The sequence below is a fragment of the Lepus europaeus genome, chromosome 15 (genome assembly GCF_033115175.1).
Source record: "Lepus europaeus isolate LE1 chromosome 15, mLepTim1.pri, whole genome shotgun sequence".
NCBI lineage: Eukaryota > Metazoa > Chordata > Mammalia > Lagomorpha > Leporidae > Lepus > Lepus europaeus.
The window spans coordinates 6,006,203-6,019,789 of record NC_084841.1 but is presented as its reverse complement, the minus strand read 5'-3'; positions in this window follow the sequence as shown (position 1 = coordinate 6,019,789).

Below are 13,587 nucleotides of genomic sequence, written 5' to 3'. Positions count from 1 at the left end.
AAGGAAGCTAGGAAGTCACAGTGAAGGGAGATTTCACAGGCGGGAGCACTGAATCTCATCCCTTCTGATATTTTATTAGAAGGGCAGGAGGTGGGAATCTCCAAAGGACCTGTTGAGGTCCACACCCAACTAGAAGAGGTGCCAGGCCCCTCCCTGAGTGGGGGTGTCCAGACACAGGCTCTCACTGCTGATGTGATGTAAAATACTCTTTGCCTAAATGTGTTTAAAATGTTTGCAAATGGATTATTTGGCCTACATTTTAAAATGGACAGAAACACTTATATCAGGTATGAATAGTAGGTCACCCCAGACAACCAAGGAGACCACAGGAGGCTGCCTGTCTGATGGGCAGGCGGAAGGCTGGCCTCTGGGACTAGCAAGGTGGATTGTCCAGGGCTTTTGGGGCAAGGATTCCTTTGCTCTAAGTTTGCACTTCCTAGCCACTGGCCTTTGTCTCCTCTATCCCAGATGATGAGAGGGAGAGGCAGGCCAGGCAGTAGGGCAGTGTTGCTTCGCACCACAGCATGGCTGGAGTCGCCCCAAAAGCAGCAGCAGGGAAGTTTGCATAGCCGACTGCTCCAAGCCATCCTAACAGGATCCCAATAAGGATGCATCAAATGCTACAGTGAACAGTGCCAAGCATTTTATTAGGGGAGCTTCTGTACAGTGCACTGCACGTGTCCTCGTAATGGACAAGGAGAGAAGGGAGGATCTAGTGAGGAGTGTCCACAGTCATGTGGTCAACATACGGAACACCTGCCAGGGTTTGGGCAATCTGGCTCAGGGCCAGGGCAGTTTCTCTCATATCTGGGCCAAGAATCTCTGTCTTTATCAGGGCCTGAGAATGTCTAAGGTCCCAGCTTGGGCTCAAGCCTGCTGGGAAAAACCTTTAGCTGGCCTGGTCAGAGTGGTCAAGGTGCTCTGCGATTTTCAGTCAGGGCACAGAAGAAAGCCAAGGGAACTGGGCCCAGCAAGCTGTCCTAGAAACTGGGCAGGACTTCTGCACCCCTCCCGTGGTTACTCCCGCAGGCTCAGATGTGCCCCCTGCAAACATGCAGTTCCAAAGATTCTCAGGAACAAGGGCAGGGTGCTTCATTTATGGAAGAAAAGCAGTTGCTGCCACGTGAAGTTGCACCAAGAGATGATGGCTGCCCTTTGTCATTTTTTTTTTTTAGATTTTGTTAATACAAAGAGAATAGATTTTATGCATCCCATAGGTCCAGTTCCAAGAGGACAATCACATAGGAACATTCCAGTATAACATGGGTTTGAATACTGTTTACCTTTGTGTTTCCTGTTAGCCTGACAGAAAATATCTCCCTGCAACGAGCAGTCAGGTGTCCATGCTCATAGCACATGCTCTGCAGCTGGCGTGTCACAAATGCGACATCTGGGGACCGGCATCTTGGTACGGACAGTTAAGCCACTGCTTGGGACCCATGCATCCGCTATTTGAGTGTCTGCTTTGAGTCCCGGCTACTCTGCTTCTGATCCAGCTCCCTTCTTATGCACCTGGGAAGCAGTAGATGATGCCCCAAACACTGGAGTTCCTGCCACTCATGTAGGGGACCTGGAAGGAGTTCCTGTGTCCTGGCTTCAGCCTGGCCCAGCCCCAAGTGTTGGGGCCATTTGGGGAATGAACGAGCAGATGAAAGATCTTTCTCTCTGTGTCACCATTTAAAAAAAAAATAAATCAATAAATATTTTTCAAAAAGAAGTGTGCAATCCCTGCAGGGGGGAAGTTAGGTGGTTTCCAATGTCATTATTACAAACAGGGCTATAATGAATATACTTGTAAGTACATCTTAGAATATTTCCTGTAAATTATATCAAAATTATGAACATCCTTGAGGCTTTTAATTGGATTGCTCAAGTGCCCTTTGAAAAGTTTATCCCAAAATCATATTTCCACCCTACTTCTGGGAATCTCGCCAGCACTAGGGGAATTTGCTTTTATTTTTTTAATCTTTGATAAAATTCTTCAGGAGTTGTGAGGGGGCGCTGGCACAAAGCAGACACTCAAGGAGGCGAGGCTCAGCTGTGTGGACAGCACGAACCCTCCCAGCTGAGATCACCTGACCTGCTCACGGGGCAGCGCTAAGCTTGCTAAGCTTGAATGCAAAATCTTTGGCAGGTGTGCACCTGCAGAGTCAACCGACTGAGGACCAAAAATACTCGGAAAAACTGTCTGTACAGAACACATACAGAGATTTTATTTTCCGTGTCATTATTCCCTAAAACGTGCAGAGTAACAATGATTTATACAGTTAGCACGGCGGTGGGTATTTTAAGTCGGGTAAAGATGATTTAAAGTCCACAGGAGAACAGTGTGGATTTTATGCAGAGGCCACACCACTTTCTGTAAGGGACTTGAGAGTGTGCAGATTTGGGTGCCCACAGAGATTTCTGGAACCAGCCCTCGGGGACTACGGGGGAGATGCAGGTAGTGATCCCCACTGTAGTCCCCGGTCTCTGAAGGAGAATCAGAGCTTTTCCCCAAGGCCTCCTCCCAGCCCTACGTGTCCCTGTAAACCAGCCAGCCCCTCTGTCCTTTTCTGTGGACAAATCACCAGTGACCCCTGACTCTGCCCCCAGCCTCCAGTCAAAGCAGCAGCAATGTCACCACCTCGATTGGATCAGAACGCACTGTACAAGAGCTGAAACGCCACTCTGGCCCAGACACACGTGCAGTTACTGCCAACCCAACACTTAAAAAGAGGAGTGTGAGAGCGGCTTTCCTTGGGCTCATTAACGATTTCGGTCCTAATTGTAGCAAAGACGGGTGAAATGTAAAAATCTCTTCAACATGTTTGTAATTTCTTACCAAAGGAAATCCAAACTACCTTCACAGTGGCTTTGAGCCAGCAAAGCTATGGTTTGCATCAGAGGCCAGATGTGGTAGACGGAGTGACCCCAAGCCCTGCACAGACCTCCACATCCCGACCCCCAGACCCGGTAGTGGGCCAGGTCCCAGGAAAGGGGAATGAAGGCCGCAGGAAGACTGGGGGCAAGGAAACAAAACAGCCGCAGCTCCTTACTTACAGACCGGAGAGAGAGGCCCCGGCAGCCTGAAGGCTCCCCGCAGGGAGTTCCAATGGCGGCTCCGCGCTCCAGGACTCGGGGCCCGGCCTAGGGGCCCCCAGCGAGCCCACAGGGTCCGGCCGTGCAGCGAGCTGAGTTCCCCCCGCGAGTCCGCAGGCTGCGCGCAGCTGCTCCTAAAGAAAGCGGTCTCCGGAAGCGGTTGAAGGAGGCCAATACCTGGACCCACCTCCTCCAGGAGAGCCGGAAGCCCTGCCCGTGGGCCCGGGGCCCTGCTGCTGCTGCTGGGAAGTTAACCCTGGACTCCCAGCGCGTGCCGAGGCAACGTAGCATTGCACATCCACCTCCCGTGTGCAAGTCTGAAACGGGAGCCTGCGTAAGGGGAGCGGGCTCCTCTGTGGGGTGCAGACCGGCCTGGCCGCTGACCTCACGCCCACCCGGCTGCCAGGGCCACCTGTTCGCTTTTCGCCTATCCGCGAGAAGAATTACCCCTAAAATCTGGACCGCCTGAACCTGCGGAGGCAGCAAACGTTGTCTCCGTGTTTGGTCAATGAAGTGCAGCTGGGGACCTAGCGCAGGCCAGGCTGCGTGTGCCGTCACCATTAAGGCGCCTTGGCTCATTTACTTCGTGCTGCTTGCCAGCCGAGGCGGATTGTTACCACCTGCTTAGAGGTGAGGAACGGGGGCTCAGGAGCACTCTGGAACACTCTGGAAGCTGCAGGGTCCGTGAGCAGTGACCGAGGTGGGCAGGACCCCGGGGCACCCTCCCAGCACACCTCCCTGCCCCTTCCTCAACACTCCTCACCCTCCTTCACTCTCCAGTGCAAGGTGGTTTTCACGGTGAGAAAGGTTAGGGTTGAGGTTCTGATGGTTAGGGATGAGGTTCTGGCTGATGGTTGATTCAGGCTGGGCCAGGCATTGTGGGTGATTGCCGGGAGGGGACCTCACTGGTTAACGGAGTTAATGGAGAAACAGAACTTGGGCCAGGCCATATGTCACCTGTGACTTCTGCTGCAAATAAGCGTTTGTTGACAGCTGCAGTGGGAGGAGCTTCTTCCTGTGCTGTGTCAGAAAGTAGTATTTTGATCAAAACGATACAAACCATTTCAAGGGAAAAGCTGTGAGTGGGACTCCTGAGTTGTGCTCGGGGAGGAGGGGCAGGAAGGGGTGAGGGACCTGACTTTCTCTGGGAGAGATGCAGAAGGGAAGACAGGGGCCAGAGAGCAGGTCGGAGAGGGCACAGCCTTGCTAGAAAAACTGCTGGAGGTGAAAATGAGGAAAACGGACTTGGGTGCTAAACTGTTTGTTCAGGGAATTGAACGCAAATACAGCTCTGGTCTAAGATTGATCTAGAAAGACTGGTGGAAGTGAATCAAGTAGCCATTGAAAACTTCGCTCTGTGTTTGCAGGTGAGTGGGAGGCACATCGCTGGACCAGAGTCAAAAGACAAACGCCGTAGGGGACGCAGGAAGCTCCAGGCTGGATCAGGATATCGCCTCTGATGGATATGAGACTCATGAATACAGGAAAATGTGGTATTCGGTAAACTCCACGAAACTGGACTTAGGAAAAAAGAGAATGATAACTAAAGTCAAAGTGCAAGTGGCATGTCTGGAAAATTGGGTTCCAACAGATTTCTTCCCCACTTTGTCAGAAATCCTTTCACAGCATCAGTATTAACAACTGACGGGTAGACATTTGGTTCACAGTTCAGATCCCATTTGGGACGTCTACATCTTATATCACAGTGCCTGGATTCCAATTCCAGGTCTGCTTCTGATTCCATCTTCGAGCTTGGCCCAACCCCTGCTGTAGCAGGCATGTGTGGCGTGAACCAGCGGAGGGGAGCTTGGTCTATCCCACAGTCTTGTTGAATCAAGCAATCTCTCTGTCTCTGTCTTGCTCCCCTCTCAAACAAAATTAATTCAAAAATTTGACTTGGCCAATAGGTTATAGACTTCTTCAGCCAACACCTTTGTTTTTGTGGATGCCAAATACCTTGCCAGATCCTGGGGAGACCTGGGTTAGTGCTGAGGTTCCTGATGAGGTCCCCCTGAGCAGCTCTCCCAGAGGGCAGCAATGCAATGCGGTCAGCCTGAAGGGCAGACAGGGCAGCTGTCCTCTTCAAAGAGGACCTCCCCAGGGGGCAGCGGATGGTCTTGCTGCTGCTCAGAGAAGAGCCCCTCGGGAAGAGAACAGCAGCAGGCAGGGGTGCTGGAGGTTTCCCTACAGCTCCTCCAGATCTGTCCTCCTTCCCTCTACCCTGGACTGTGCCTTCCTCAACTGTTTAATTTTTACCCCCACCACCCCCAAGCTTCTGTTGACCTTGTGCATGGGGAGGGGATGAGGTTTCAGTATTCATTCCTAAGGTACCCTGCCTGCTGGGGCTGATGCTGTCTGTGATCCTTCTCTGAAGGTCGCTCTCCTTTGGGAGTCCCTTTTTAAAGCCACAACTCAAAGATTTTTGGCAGTCAACCAGCTGTTGGTGAGAGATCCTTCCTGTTGTTAGACTGAGCGTGCTAAAACATAACTTTTGATTTGAACCTTGCACACATTGTAAATATACTGGTGGGTATTGAGTGGGTATCTAACTCCTCCTGGCCACTGACTGTCTAGCAGGTGCACGTTATGTCTCTAAGATGTATGACTTGTACATTGTGGTAGATTGTCGACCTCCTCATTCAGGTGTGTTTTGACTGCCTCAATCCTAAACATTAGAAGAACAAGCTCCGTTTTTCACTCAATCTCAGTCATGATCGGGGTCTCAAAGAAGATAAACCTGAAATAAACTAGCAGTTATGTGAGTATCTTTTTAAAACTTAAATTCTTCTATCTCTACCCTTTCCATAGTTTTAAGAATAACCGATCTTCAATTTGTGCCTAAGCAAACAGTTGTGTTAAAGAATTTGACGGAAGGGGCTGGTGCTGTGTTGTAGCAGACAAAGCCTCACCTGCAGGGCCAGCATCCCACATGGGTACTGGTTCGAGACTTGGCTGTTCCACTTCCACTCCAGCTCTTTGCTGTGGCCTGGGAAAGCAGTAGAAGATGGCCCAAGTCTTTGGGCCCCTGCACCTGCGTGGGAGACCTGGAAGAAGCTCCTGGCTCCTGATCAGCCTAGCTCCAGCCATTGCGCCCATTTGGAGAGTGAACCAGCAGATGGAGGATACTCCCCCCACCGTTTCTGCCTTTCTGTAACTCCACCTTTTGAATAGATAAATAAATCTAAAAAGAAAAAGAATTTGAAGGAAAGATTGTATGTAAACACATCCTCTAAGGAGTAATGTAATTTGAAAACAGCCCATTAGCAACAAGAATGTTAACTCTGATATTAAAGGAACATTTCCCGTTATTAACTGCACTTCCTATCTCTTAAATTATGCCAATATGAAACAGCCAACTCAACATTTCTTATGCCACATAATCAGTTATTATGAATCATTTAAAGATCAGGGGAAAGTGGTTATTATTAAAACTGAAGCTAACTTTGAATAACATTTAAAGAAATGTGTTATATTGCTTTAACTTATGAGAATGAGTGACTGTGTCTTCACTTGCGCTCCATCTGAATGTATCTCCACCTTTCTACCACTGTGGGAGAAACCACATTTTATGCACTTTCTAGTGAAATATCACCCTTTAGCTATTTTTTTCCACATGTTATAGAAGAAGTTATATTTGAATTTGCAAACAACAAATGGATTAAGGTCAAAGAATATTTAAACCAAGTAACTAGATGGTCTTCCCTTGGCCACTACCTGTGCTTTAACAGAAGGCTAAATATCATGGTAGTTTTCCTTGTTTATTTTAATTAACTAATTAATTTTATTTATTTTAAAAACAAAGATTGACACAAAATACAGGGGGAGGGGAGAGAGGGGAAGGGAGAGAGGGAGAGAGAGAATCTCCCATTTGTTGGTTTACTCCTCGAATGTCCACACTGCCAGGGCTGCACCAGTCTAGGGCTAAGAACTCAACCCAGGTCTCCAACACTGCGTGGCAGGGACTCAGCTCCTTGAGCCATCACCTGCTGCCTTCCAGGAGGCTCATGGGGGAAGCTGGGATTGGGAGTGGAGCTGGGACTAGGACACAGTCACTCCAATGCAGGATGCAATCATCCCAAGCAGTGTCCTAACTGCTATGCGAAATGCCCACTCCGTGGTGGTTTTTTCTGTTCTACAAAAGTTTTAATGAGTTTTATATTCATAATTTAGGGGACTGGAAGGGGTGGCAGAATACCTCTTGTCCTCATCAAATCCAGACAGGTGGTTATTTAAGGGGAAAATGTCTAGAACATATGACATATTATTCACCAACATCACCTTCCGTGTTTACTACTTGCTTTTATCTCATATATACTCAGTTATAAAAATGTAGATAAGTTCTGAGTCCATACACTTTACATGGGTACAGAAAGCAGAGTGAGACAAGGTTAGTAAAATGGGGTGTTTGGCTGACAGCACTTAACCTAATATTCTCTAAAGGCGGTACTATTGATAGAAATCTGTTTTTTGTTTGCTTGTTTGTTTCTCTTAAGAGTAACCCAGTTAGGTGTCTCTTAGCCTTCTATAATAAAACTATTATTTTTAAATTAATTTTTTTAAAAATAGCCAAAAGTTTTTCCTTGGTAGAATTCAAAAGATTTGATGGCTCTCTCCACTGGTGGACAGACATGTCCTCTACTATTTCCTACATTAATTTTCTTAATATTTAAGAGAAAAAAGCAACACCACCACCAGAAAACAATTAATAACTGGAACCTTTTCATTAGATTGCCAAAGGAGGAGGCCATCACTAAATAGAGTTGAACTTACTACATGCCCAAATCAAAGAGAGCCACATGTGCAAGAACAGTCTCTCCAAGCAGAGCAGGTGTTTGCACAGGATTCGAGAAGCGTGCAGTGAACACCGTGGGTGGACTGTTATGCCCAGTTCAGTCGTCCCCAAAGGAGCCAATACCGCTGTAAAGCACACGAGAGTTTTATTGCAGATCCGGGCCTGGTCTCTCAACACCGATGCAGCGGATCTGAATTGAGAGCCCCGACCCTTCAGTTAACAGGGTTTTTATAGGGTTTTCAGAGACATTCTATACATCATGGTACCATTTAGCAAATCATCTCATCCCATGGGAAAATTCAAAGGACATCTCCTAGAACTGATCAGTGCATCCAGTGGTGGGAACGGACCTCCTAAAGGTGGTTGGATGGCTTTGGGGTTGATGCCTTTTAAATTGATTGGCTGAAGCATAGGGTCCGAGCTGCTGGGGTGTACGTGCTGAACTTCAGGGTCTCAGGTAGCTATCAATCACCTTATCTGCCCTGAGAAGACACCAGGAACTCTAGGTAGTTCTCTGTTATCTGCTAATCGGCTGTTGCTAGGAGAGTTCATCACAAGGGGAGTTCATTTATTTACTTTTAGGAGCTTCTGGCTTAGGGTTCAGGTCCTGGTCGGCCCAAGTTACAAGATGGAGGCCTAATTTAAAATAGTTACACCTTGATCCAGGCTCAGGTCTCACAGGAGTTGAGAGGTGGCAGTGTAAGGGCATTTGTTACTGTTACCTGGGTCCTTCTTGCTACTGGTGCGCATGCGGCTGGCCCCACCAGGCTCCTAACATGTTTTGCTGCCCATTGGTGCATTTTCTGAGTGTGTCCTGTCACAGTGGATGGCTTTCAGAAGCAATGTCATTGAGGGGAGTGTCATGGGTCCATTCATTAGACGCGATTTAGAACTGGTTCTGGTGGTTCACTGTCACTGTGATTACAGGAAGAGCCACCATTTCTCAAAATTTCTGGGTAAGAATCTCCCTTTTAGCCATCTCTTACCAAAGATACTGGTTGTCTTCAATGTTAGGACTCCATTCCCAGAATGACTTAATTACAGAATGGATGGGCGTATGCACTGAGTGTCGGTATTTTACCCATGTTTGCCGCTGAATCATTACTGGGCAGTCTGGTATCACAGATCTTTGCTTTGCTCTCTATTTTGTATAGGCCTGACATGTTGAGTTTCTGACCCAGTGATGGATGTGGTTTCTAATGTGTTGAGTCTTTCTGGAGGTTTCATTTGTTTTATTACAAAAGAAACACCTTGAAGAACTATTACAGAGAAGGCACAGTGAGGAACAGATAAAGTCTCATGATGAGGTGAGTTATGGTATCTATGTAAAATCATAGCTACCCTGTCCTGCGTGTTTATTATTCTACCATTTTAAAATAATTTGATAACTAATGATAATATCCTTAATAAAGAGTATGAGACTTCAAAAAGAATCACTATGTTCCTTAAGTTCTGTTTATGAAATGCATGAAGTTTATATACCTTAAATAGAAGGTATAAAATTTCACATAAAATGAAATAAAAGATCAATTTATTTTGGTGCAAAGTTATTTTGAAAACTATGCCTAACTTTTTCATCATATGTACTTCCCATGAACTCTTTGAAAACTCCTTCATACTTTAAATGCATTAATTGTTGCAATGGCCATTATTTGTGAATTCCTAAGAATTAGTGAGTGGTAATAAGTTGATCATTTTTAAAACTGAGTTTTAGCAATAGCTTATAAGATCTGTATTATAAAATTCACACTGTGATTGTAGAAAAAATAGACGCGTTAATTATTCTTACTTAGAGAAACACAAGATATTTCCAGAGAAGTATACAGTATCTCTTGTAAGAAGAAAGATGGCCAATAGATGCAGGACTCTGGGCAACCAGAGGAGTTTACAGAGGGGATGTCCCAGGGAGAGAAGACAATCTTGCTCTGGTCGTCTGGGAGAGAAGCTGTTCTGTGCAATGTTCTGCTTGTGCTGATGAACTTGAATCATCATTTAACTTCCGTGCACTATCTGCTTCCAGGATTCCTTGGAGAACCTCAGGCTAACATCTTTGATTTCTGTATCATTCCAGTTGTTTTTTATTTGAAAATGAGCAATGTTGCTTTAATTGAGAAATATGCATTTGAAGGCCAATACTTGCCATTTAATGCCATTAGACTAGTTGGGTGTCCTGGATGAGCTGGTGTCAGAGAGGCTGAAGGTGGTTGTTGGTGTCTTTTTGAGGACTTTGGCTCTTCTGGCTTTAGGTCAGTTAGGGGGTGATGAGATGACTGGTGGAGATGAGCATTGTGTGTGTGTTCATGGTAGAACTGAGTGTGCTGGATCAATCCCTTGCAGTATTCAGCCAGGTCCGCCTAGGAATGTGTGTGTGTGTGTGTGTGTAAGATCAGTGGATATTGTTTGTTCATATGTGGTCCTGACAATTTGGAGGGGGGCTGTAAGTTCTTGAGGGGGAACACACAGGGTCATGAAAACTCAGGGTAGCAGTTTAGGCTGTGTGATAGCTGATACCTCTTAGCTCAAATCATTTTTGTTCCAATATCCTATTTACTCATTCCACCCTTGCAAAGAACAGGCATACTTCTGATTTATTTGCCCAGTAAAGTATTTCTTCTATCACTCCACGATAAGTTGGAACTCCCTCACTGGGGAACACAAGATGTGATCATTTTAAAGCCACTCTGAGTGGTAAGGCTTAAAAACAGGATTGCTTCACACAATGTATAAAATAAATGTACTATAGGCACTTCACATCTATAGCCCATAGAAGCAGGCAATTGTATAAAATCCATTTGGATATGTTGACAGAGTTCTTTTAGCTGTGAATTTTTTTTTCATGAAGTTATCTTTCTATTCTATAAAAATTCCTTCAGCCAGAGTAAAGTGTTTTGTGCAAAAGTCTGCTAAATTATTTCCTCTTTTCTTCTTTTGTCCATTTTCATAGGAAAGCCTACAGAAGTCAAGAACGCTGTGTTCCCATAGCACTCTGAAGTCATGCACCACTATGAAACCACATCAGTTCTACGTGGACATATTTACCACTTAATTTTTACCAAGCTAATGTACCTCAGCTAAGGTCACAAGTTCAGTCCTTTGAAATAAGTTTCCGTCTGGTGAGAGATTGATTCTACAAGGGACTGTGGAGTATTATTACAAACAAGACTGATTTTATCGTTTTCATTTTTTTCTTTTTTAAATTTTTCAGATGAAACCCATAGCATAACAACATTTGATTAGAATTTTGCATGGAAATGCCTAACACTTCTGTTATGTTATGCATAACATATTAGGGATAGATGCATCTCAGATTTCAAAAACAGTCACAATCATAAACTTTCTCTGTTGTCAAGTTGACATGACCAAAGCCCAGGGTGACATTTCATGTGCCACATGAGGACAGCTGTGATACCCTGGGGGAAATCAGTCTGATGTGTAAAGAGCTCTTCTCCAACCACTCTGCCTACATCTGGGGAGTCTTTGGTTTCAAGGTTTCTTGGAATAGAAATTATCACAAATTTCTGTTTTGAATCAGTTTTATTAACATCGAGGTCAGCCACAATCTGAGTGAGTACAGAAGTGTCAGGCATTTCTAAAGTCACTCACTCTGCAGGACATTTCCATTGTGGTTCTTCGGCAGACTGTATCTCCACCTGTTACATTTTGCAGAGGTTGGGCTTCAGAAATCTCTGTTCTGATAATAGTCCCCAATTTTATAAGGATATTAGCTTGGACGTTTTATGTCCCTGAAGTATTTGGTCTCCAGTCCTATGTGAATGGTATTAAGAGGGTAGGAACTTAATCCAATTAGATAGTCTAAAGGTGAGGCCTTTAGGAAGTGACTGGATTGGGTTGTGTCATTAGGTAAAGCCCCCTCAGTGAAATCCTGGTTGCTTCATAAGCGATGTGGACATAACATTCACAGACATATGCACTCCCTCTGCCTGCTGATGCTCTGCACTGCCCCAGGGCTCTGCCAGCAAGCATGCCAGCAATGGATGCTGAACCAATGGAACCAGCGGGTCTTTGACTGTGAACCTCCAGAGCTGTGAGCTAAACAAGCTCCCTATCTTTAAACATTTACTTTCTCCAATGTTTGTTACAGTAATGAAAAGCTGGCTAATACAGTCCCCAAATAACAATCACAGTTTATATAGTGAAGAAAACATTTCTACTACTTGAGTGATTTTAGAATTTCAAAGGATTTAAATGTCTTAATCCTGTCTTTAAATGTTCTATATTCATAATGTTTTGACATATTTGATGGGCCCTGGTTTACTTTACTTCCCTGTATACTAGATAATTCCTGAGATAGTAAACAATGCATGTCTGATTTCTCATACAAACCAAGCAATTCAAGTTCATACTCCTGGCTCCATCCTTGATGTAACGCTCATACAACACATCCACATTGCTCTTGTCCTACATCAACCCAGGCAGAGCGCCTCTATGCAACGAAGGCTATTGGAGCTCATCTAAAGTTGTCTGCCTACCCTGCCTTGCCTTCTCCAGGAAACCCCTGTGGTCTTTGCCTTCTCGGCACTCCTTTCTGCTTCGTCACCGACACTGGTGTCCTTCCTGCGCTCCTACATTGCATGGTCAACCACTTTTTGCCAGTTGAACTAGTGAAGTTCTAGTTATTGTGAGTCACATTAAATTTTTCTTCCAGTGGCTTTGACCTGTCTACATCATCTCTCAGTCACCTGGGCACAAATCACTGATACTCAAATTGTCATAGTGCAAAGTTGATAGAAACTACAGAGATACCATGACAAGAAGAAAGCCAGGTCATTTAACATTCAGGTGTATGTAAAGTTTCTGGAGTTGCTGGTGTTTCCTTTGTCTACAGAGAGATTTACAAAGTCATTCTTTGTTTCTTGGGCAACATAGGGAACTAGTCCTTCCAGTAGATCAATGTGTATGTGCTCTGAGTATATCCGAGTGTCCTGACCCCTAGGCTCCTAATTCTCAAACAGCAAAGCTCCTCCTGGTCTTGTTTCTGTTTTAGAGTCTGGCCTTGGTTTGTTTCTTAGTCTGAGGGCTACTCATTTGTGGTGTTTCCTAGCTTGTTTACTTTCTAGGGCTGTTTTTATTATGGTGAAATATACTATACATGACACAAAATTTACTATTGTAACCCCATTTGAGTGTTAAATCCAATGGCATTAAGCGCATTCATGTTGCTGTGCAGCTGTCACTGCTACCTATCTCTGGAATAATTCACCCTCCCAAACTGAAATTCTGTGCCCACTAGGCACTAACTCTTTGGTCCTTCCTGGTTCCCTGGAAACCACTATTCTGCCTTCATCCTCTATGAAATGGACTACTGTGCATACTCCATATAGTTTGTAAATATTTATGTAAATCAAATTGTACTAAACCTTTTCTATCTGGCTCATTTCGCAAGGCATACTGTGTGTAATATGCATCTGTTTTGTCGCATGTATTAGAATTTCATCTTACACACTGCTTATCTACTTACTTCTCAGTGGACGTTTGGGTTATTTCCATTTTTTGGCTATTGGGAACAGTACTGCTAATAATTTTGGTGCACACTTATTTGCGTGCTTCCTTTCAGTTCTTCTGAGTGTATAATTAGAAGTAAAACTGCTGGGTTATGTAGTGATTCTTTGCTGAATTTTTTGAGTACCACACTGTCTTCCTTAGAAAATGCACATTTGTATTCCTCCCACCAATGCACAGGGTTCTCAATTTCT